This window comes from Notolepis coatsorum, assembly GCF_963971535.1.
Source record: "Notolepis coatsorum genome assembly, chromosome: 1".
NCBI lineage: Eukaryota > Metazoa > Chordata > Actinopteri > Aulopiformes > Paralepididae > Notolepis > Notolepis coatsorum.
Window position 1 is genome coordinate 223,442,867 of NC_140165.1, and position 7,982 is coordinate 223,450,848.

A 7,982-nucleotide genomic window follows, 5' to 3' on the forward strand; every position below is an offset into this window, starting at 1 on the left:
TAACTAGTTACAGTTACTAGTTACTTCTTCAAAAAGTAACTAGTTACAGTTACTAGTTACTTTTTTAAAAAGTAACTAGTTACTTCAGAAAGTAACTATTAAGTTACTTTCAAATAAAATGTTGCTCAAATGTGACCCGACCTCCACCCCTCTTTAACGGAACATAAAATACATGTGCATGTTCAATTATTTATGATAAATCTAAATATTATAATGAAAACTTAATACAATACATTATTAACATAAACAATGTACACAAATCTAAACTATTTTAATGTTGCTGTGGGACAAAGTGAGACTAGCCTCCAATCAAATGCCATGTATGTATATTATTATAATTACTATGTTTATATAGTGAATCGATACAAATTAAATACCACAATAGATGTTTTGGAATTTTGATATTTATTCAACAGGCCACAACTGGGGAAAATTAAATTATGCTTGTTAAGCACTATACCAAAAATAAATAACAAATATATACTGATTGATTGAACATTTTAATTAACAGATTTCAGAATGGGTACAATACAGTACGGCTCAATACACACAATTGTTAAGGGGGTGCAGACCAGAGAAGGAGTTTTGTCTTGTTTACATCAGGGTCCCCCATTTTCAATTCATGACATTTATGACGAAAGTCTTTCTCTGGTCTGCATCCCCTTAACAATTGTATGTATTGAGCTGTACTGTACTGTACCCATTCTGCAATCTGTTAATAAACTTTTCAATCAATCAATCAATGACATACACAACATACAGATATAAGAATCTAATCGAATCATCTAAACTAATCTAATCATTACATTTAAGACATGCATGACATACAGAGATATATATCTCTGAGCAGCTGAAGCCTGTGCTATTAAACCAGGAAGTGCAGCACTGTTGATAAGGCTGTCAGCACTGCAGTATAGCCACTCAGTGCCCTGCGCTGCAAAGAGTGAACACTGAACACAAAACGCTCAAGGACCCGCGGTCTCATGTTGACATTGTGTTGTTCGTTGGATTCGTTTTTGAGCTCAAAACGTACACTACACGGACCGCGGTCTCATGCTGACTGATCAGTGATCGCTTGTCTTGTCGCGCTGTGTGTCAGACTCTGGATGCTTTAGACACCCGCCCACCTCCACCTCTGATTGGCTTACCATGACATTGTATTCAACCTCAGCCAATCGTCAGCATGTATGCTTGGCTCGCGCACTGTCCACTAAACAAGGAAGAACATTATTATTGCCTCTCGGCGCAGAGATATGTCTGATGAAAGAAACAGGTTCATTCATAGTAACGCGCCGCATTTTTTTGTAGTAACGGTAACAACGTTATTAAGATTGGAAGAGTAATCCGTTAGATTACTCGTTACTGAAAAAACGAACGCCGTTAGTAACGAAGTTACTTATAGTGCCGTTATTCCCATCACTGGTTAGAAGTATATTTCCGGGGGGTGCATGATGCCCCCCTCTATCTACTAGACTAAAAAGGTTTCCACATCAGCATCTGTTGGCAAACCGTGGCTTCTCTTGCCACACATGGTCCATCTAACTATAAAGAAAGGAATCGCTGTCTGTCTGCATGCATGTCTATCTGTTTATCTGTCTGTTCACATAACTCGAGAACCATTCATCTGACTTCACGCTTAGCAGTTGTATTGCTGGGGGCATGGTGTCGAATTTGGTGCCGTTTGGCCAGATGGTGGCGCTATAATGTGTTTACTGCTGAGGACCCACAGGAATGCAGTCCACAATGCTGCAAGCAGCCATACCGTGTGTCTCCACAATGCTGCAAGCAGCCATACCGTGGGGCTCCACAACGCAGCAAGCAGCCATAACGTGGGTCTCCACAATTCTGTAAGCAGCCATACCGTGGGTCTCCACAACGCAGCAAGCAGCCATACCGTGGGTCTCCACAACGCAGCAAGCAGCCATTCCGTGGGTCTCCACAGAGCCGGAGCCGAGCAATTGGCCCGTTACAAACAGGCACTGCACTAGCTCCTTCAAAGGCCAAAATGTCAAAGTCAAGTGGAAAAAGCTATTTCATTTTGTTTGGATTATCAAGATTATCATGAAGGGAAGCAATTAAACTGGGAATAACTTTTCCAAAATCACTTCTGAGTCTGTGACTTGCACTGTTATCAACATAGTCCACTTTGAAGACTGTGTGTGTGCAAGAGCAGTGTATTGGGGGGAGAGCAACTGAACAAATCAATGCGTCACACCTCACCTGCACACATTCATGCAGTAGCTAAGTGTAGCTAAGGGGCTACACAACCCTGACTGTATTTAAATGTTAGATTAGACCACTACTAGAATATTAATTAGCCAGACATTAAATGTACACAAAATGGCGGACACTCTATTAACTGCGAGGGGACAGTGATACCAAGTTACAATAATCACTTTAATATTAAAGCCAAACATACATATAATATAAACACAGATCTCCTGATACCAATATAATGTCAATGCAATAATGTCAGAGGTAAGTATAGTCCTGGACTACTAGTACCCGACCACTGGAGCTCTGAATGGAGTGAGAAGGAGTGAACAGCACGGGGAAAGCAAGATGGCGGATGGAGACGATATTCTCTGGAGCTCCTACTCCAGAGAGCTGCAGACAAACGTGGGATAATCCTGTCGTCGCTGGTGAGGAGGGTCTCGTACGGACCTGGTTCCTGTTTTCCAAGCGCCCGATGTCAGGATTAATAGCTAATATTCCAAACGCCCGTTGGCATGGTTGCTAGCTAGTTAGCCCTTGTATGCTAAAGCTAACCCGCATGTAGTCCGCAATAGGTAGCCGAATCCAGAACGCCGCTGGGTTCAGCTAGAAGTCTCTCAACGTTACTTCACTTCGCTCGAACAAGTCACTCTGCTTTGCCAATGGTGGCTCGACAATATTATGGTTGTATCTAATTAGCCGTACAGCTCTCTATCAAGATACGTTGCTTGCCCTCTGTTTACTGCTGCACCAAAACGTTTCTTCTCTCTCTCACACTCTGCCCGGGCATGTCCTAAGAACCCTGCGCATGCACTCACGCTGTCTACAGGTGCATGCGCGCGCGCCTACGGCGTTAAGAATGGAACATATACAAAGAAGCGAATGATAAATACTGTTAGGTAATAGACGACGGGAGAAAATATATGTTATATATATAAACAATATATAAGGTATACAAAATAATAAACGCAAACTTTATGTGTTAATCTGGACCTGAACAAGCGGCCTGGTGGCTAATTTCACAGAGGAGGTAGGCAGACACACACACACACACACACATGCACGCACGCACGCACGCACGCACGCACGCACGCACGCACGCACGCACGCACGCACGCACGCACACACACACGCACGCACGCACACACACACACACACACACACACACACACACACACACACACACACACACACACAGTATAGGAATACATGAATTTATCTATATCTATGATCACACCGGCTCAATCAGCTGGCCTAATATATACCCATGACAGATAACCCTTGTTTAGTTGAATTGATTAGACTGCTCAGTGTAAAAGGCCCCATTTGTTTCAAAGCTTCACTTATTAAAAATGATATGTATTAAAATGACTTGGCCATCTCACCCAAAGGAGACTCATAAAGAGACAGACAGTAAATTGCATCACTTACCACTGTAGATATTACATTACAACACATGCATCACACCAAGAGGCATCACGCTTTTGGCCATACCAACTAGCTAGAGTCTGAACAAAGACTAAAATATAACCCAGTGGCACTTCATACCGCGCCTATAGCTTTGAATAAGCATGTCTCTGGGACTGACAGAGTTGTGGGAGAAAGTTAACCACTGAGCTGTATTATATTGGAACTAACCTGACAATAATATCAATACAGTTGCGTTATTTTTGTGATTATATCTCACAGGTCGAACAAACCTGAACAGTATTGCCATAAAATAGAACGTAGTTTGTTTATTTACCTTTCTGTGAACGTCTAGAAAAAAAACGCGTCTTAATCTTTTTTTTTTATCCACTTTTTCTCCCATTTTCTATATTTTCTCCCATCCCAATTTCGTATCATCCAATTCAACCCTCCCCTGTCACAAACGCTGTTTCTTGCCTCCCACAAGCCGGCTGCAATGTGGACTAAGTCATACATAGCACAAGTCCCCTCCGGTACTTGAGGTACCAGCAGTCGCATCTTTTCACCTGCACAGCTCGATCTCTCAGTGGCGAGGAGTAACACGTGGGAGGCTCACGCTGCCCCCGACACTTCCTGATTCTACTGCGCAGGCGCACCAACCGACCTGTAGGAGTCGCTGTCCACAATGCCCGATCCCCACCCATCAGTTTCCCACCCCCTAATAGGTTGTTTGCAGGTGACGTTATTCGCTCTAGTGGAATGTTGTTGGGGGGCAGGAAGTGATTTGCATATAACGAAGATACTCATAGTCAGTGAGACTCTCTGATTAAAATGCCAAAGTTTTGCGCGGTTTACGGCTGTACCAACCGATCGAATCGGGAAAAAAACAAGGGGTACTTTCGAGTCCCGAAAGTGGTTATACATAAAGGGGAGAAGTTTAAAAAAGTCACAGAAAAACGGCGGCAGGCGTGGATCAGAAATCTCCGGTTGAGGTCTGGAGGAGCCGAATCAGACAACGCGCGTATATGCAGTGACCACTTTGTGAAAGGTAAGGCAGTAATTTAGCTACTTACATAGCTGGATAAAACTGACAAAAATACAGACCAGGAGGCAATATTGCTGGAAACATATAGCTAACGTTACATCTGTGATATCACCCTGTGTGTTTGTGTTTCGCAGCTAGATAGCTGACGCTATCTTCCGGTGTCTTTGTTTTTAAGCAATGCTAACATTAGCTAGCTATCACGGCCAGTGGTTTTCAACGATCTCTTAGGACCGAAACTACTGTTATCACTCTTTGCTGTCATTGTTGGGTGTTTATCACTTTGCTATTTATTTTATTCAGGCTGCCCGAGTGCTGCCAACGATGTAGACTCTCCAGACTGGGCTCCTACAGTTAACCTTGGTTACCAGCAAGGTAAACCAATGACAGAGGCATCATGTCAACGTGAGGAAAGGTTGAGGTCCAGAAAAGCAGATGAGACCTGCACCGATGCAGCAGAGGCATTGCTGGACCTCGGTGAGGGCTCACAGAGCCCAGCATCGGAATACCACAAAGGTAAATTAAATATAATGCATGGAGGAGCTTTCATGTAGCCAATGTTACATTAAGTATTTTGACAACTATGTATGTCACTTGTTTACATCATATGTGTGGGAGAGAGACAGACAGAAGGAGGAGAGTGTGGGAGAGAGACAGACAGAGAGAGAGAGTGTGTGTGGGAGAGAGACAGACAGAAGGGGCAGAGTGTGGGAGAGAGACAGACAGACAGTGTGTGTGGGAGAGAGACAGAGAGAGAGAGTGTGTGTGGGAGAGAGACAAACAGACAGAGAGACAGTGTGTGTGGGAGAGAGAGACAGAAAGGGGGAGAGACAGAGTGTGTGACAGACAGAGAGAGACAGTGTGTGTGGGAGAGAGACAGACAAGAGTAAATTAAATGTATTTTGACAACTATGTATGTCACTTGTTTACATCATAATTTAACAAATAATTACCACCACCTTTATACAATTTGTAAATTATATAACTAAACTATCTTTTCCCCTCTTATCCCCTTTGCCAAATATATTCTATGTAGATGCAGGCTGCCAGACAGACCTGACTATGGAGGATCTTGAGAAGATGGAGGATGTTCTGAATCACTCCGTAGTGGAGCTGAGTGACCTCAGGAAAAAAGTACTGGACAGGGAATTTAGTCCAGATGCTTTTCAGAACAACGAAGAGAAGACTAAATTTTACACAGGATTGCCCAATTTCTTAGTTTTGATGCAAGTGTTTCAGCTATGTGAGCCACACATCAACTATAGCTCTTTGTCGGCGCTCTCCAAATTTAAACAGTTCATGTTGGTCTTAATTCGGTTGAGACTAAACCTTCCACTCCAAGATTTGGCCTTCAGGTTCAATGTTTCCTGTTCCACTGTGTCTCGAATTTGGCACAAGATAATTGGCATACTTCATGAAAGATTAGAGTTTATAATAGAGTGGCCAGAGCGAGTGTTATGGTTTGTAACCGACCCCAATCGCACAACACAAGACAGGTATGGTGGTTTGCCAAGAAACAGATATTTATTGTGAACAGGGAAAAAGGGCACTGTCCCTTTAAGGGAGAAAACACAAAACACTGGAATAACACAAGAGGGGAAGGTAAGGTGCCTTTAAGAGGCGGGCAGGAAAAGGGAACACTATGGGAAAGTAAGGGAACGCCTAAGGGAAGGTTAAGGGAACGCCTTGGGACAGAGGAACTAGAGACTAGGTAAACCAGGGACAAGGAGAACTAGGGAGAGAGGACTAGGGACTAGGAGAGCTAGGGATAGAGGACTAGGGACTAGGAGAACTAGGGATAGAGGACTAGGGACAGAGGGGACTGAGGCCCGCGGAGGCGGGCTGGGGAACAGGGAGGAACTGGGGACAGAGAACCGCGGAGGCGGGCTGGGGACAGGGAGGAACTGGGGACTGGTGGGAAAACATCTGGGCCGCTCTGCAGAACAGAACAGAGGGTTAATATTCAAAGGGAACAAACAGAGCAGATGCAGAACAGTCCAAATAACAAAGTAACAAAGTAAATACTATCTTCCTGTGAATAAACACACAGTGGGAGATGAAATGTCCAAAATAATATCCACGAGAGAACAAAACAGAGTGGGAGATGAAATGTCCAAACTAATAACTAAGTGAGAACTAAAGGAGGCAATACGCTGGGGAACAGCAGCGGGACGAGGGCAAGGGGCATTACGCTGAGTGAGTGACATCACAATCAAAACTCACCCAGGCGTATGCGTAAAGGTACAGGGACAGCTGCGGGAACGGGGGCAAGAGGCATTACGCTGAGTGAGTGACATCACAATCAAAACTCACCCAGGCGTATGCGTAAAGGTACAGGGACAGCAGCGGGAACGGGGGCAAAAAGCATTACGCTGAGTGAGTGACATCACAATCAAAACTCACCCAGGCGTATGCGTAAAGGTACAGGGACAGCAGCGGGAACGGGGGCAAAAAGCATTACGCTGAGTGAGTGACATCACAATCAAAACTCACCCAGGCGTATGCGTAAAGGTACAGGGACAGCAACGGGAACGGGGGCAAAAAGCATTACGCTGAGTGAGTGACATCACAATCAAAACTCACCCAGGCGTGGGTGAGTAAAGGTACAGGGACAGCAACGGGGCGAGGGCATCGCCACCGGGTGGCTGGCTGTCCGAGCCGAGGAACAGAGCGCTGGAACAACGGCGGTGGCGAGGATGTCGTCCACCGGGTAGCCGCTGTCGGAGCCGAGGAACAGAGCGCTGGAACAGCGGCGGTGGCGAGGATGTCGTCCACCGGGTAGCCGCTGTCGGAGCCGAGGAACAGAGTGCGCGCCACACCTTGGTCTGCGCGTCGGAACAGTGGCGGTGGCGAGGGTGTCGTCCACCGGGTAGCCGCTGTCGGAGCCGAGGAACAGAGTGCGCGCCACACCTTGGTGTGCGCGTCGGAACAGTGGCGGTGGCGAGGGTGTCGTCCACCGGGTAGCCGCTGTCGGAGCCGAGGAACAGAGTGCGCGCCACACCTTGGTGTGCGCGTCGGAACAGTGGCGGTGGCGAGGGTGTCGTCCACCGGGTAGCCGCTGTCGGAGCCGAGGAACAGAGTGCGCGCCACACCTTGGTGTGCGCGTCGGAACCGAGAGACGCCTCGGGGTGCGTCTGCGAGGAGGAGTGTGCCAAGCACGAAGGTCTGGAAGATGCGCGTCGGCGCGCTGAGGTCTGGAGAGCGTGCCAAGCTCGAAGGTCTGGAAGATGCGCGTCTGTGCGCTGGTACGGAGGAGCGTGCCAAGCTCGAAGGTCTGGAAGATGCGCGTCAGTGCGCTGGTACGGAGGAGCGTGCCAAG

General features: G+C 46.3%; 1 long non-coding RNA gene across 1 annotated transcript; it reads left to right on the forward strand.

Annotated features, from left to right (window-relative positions):
• The first annotated feature begins 4,437 nt into the window (after positions 1–4,437).
• Positions 4,438–6,013, forward strand: LOC311244367. The gene is made up of 3 exons (XR_014620692.1): positions 4,438–4,669; positions 4,967–5,179; positions 5,700–6,013. It is a non-coding gene; the product is annotated as an uncharacterized lncRNA (long non-coding RNA).
• Positions 6,014–7,982: the final 1,969 nt, after the last annotated feature.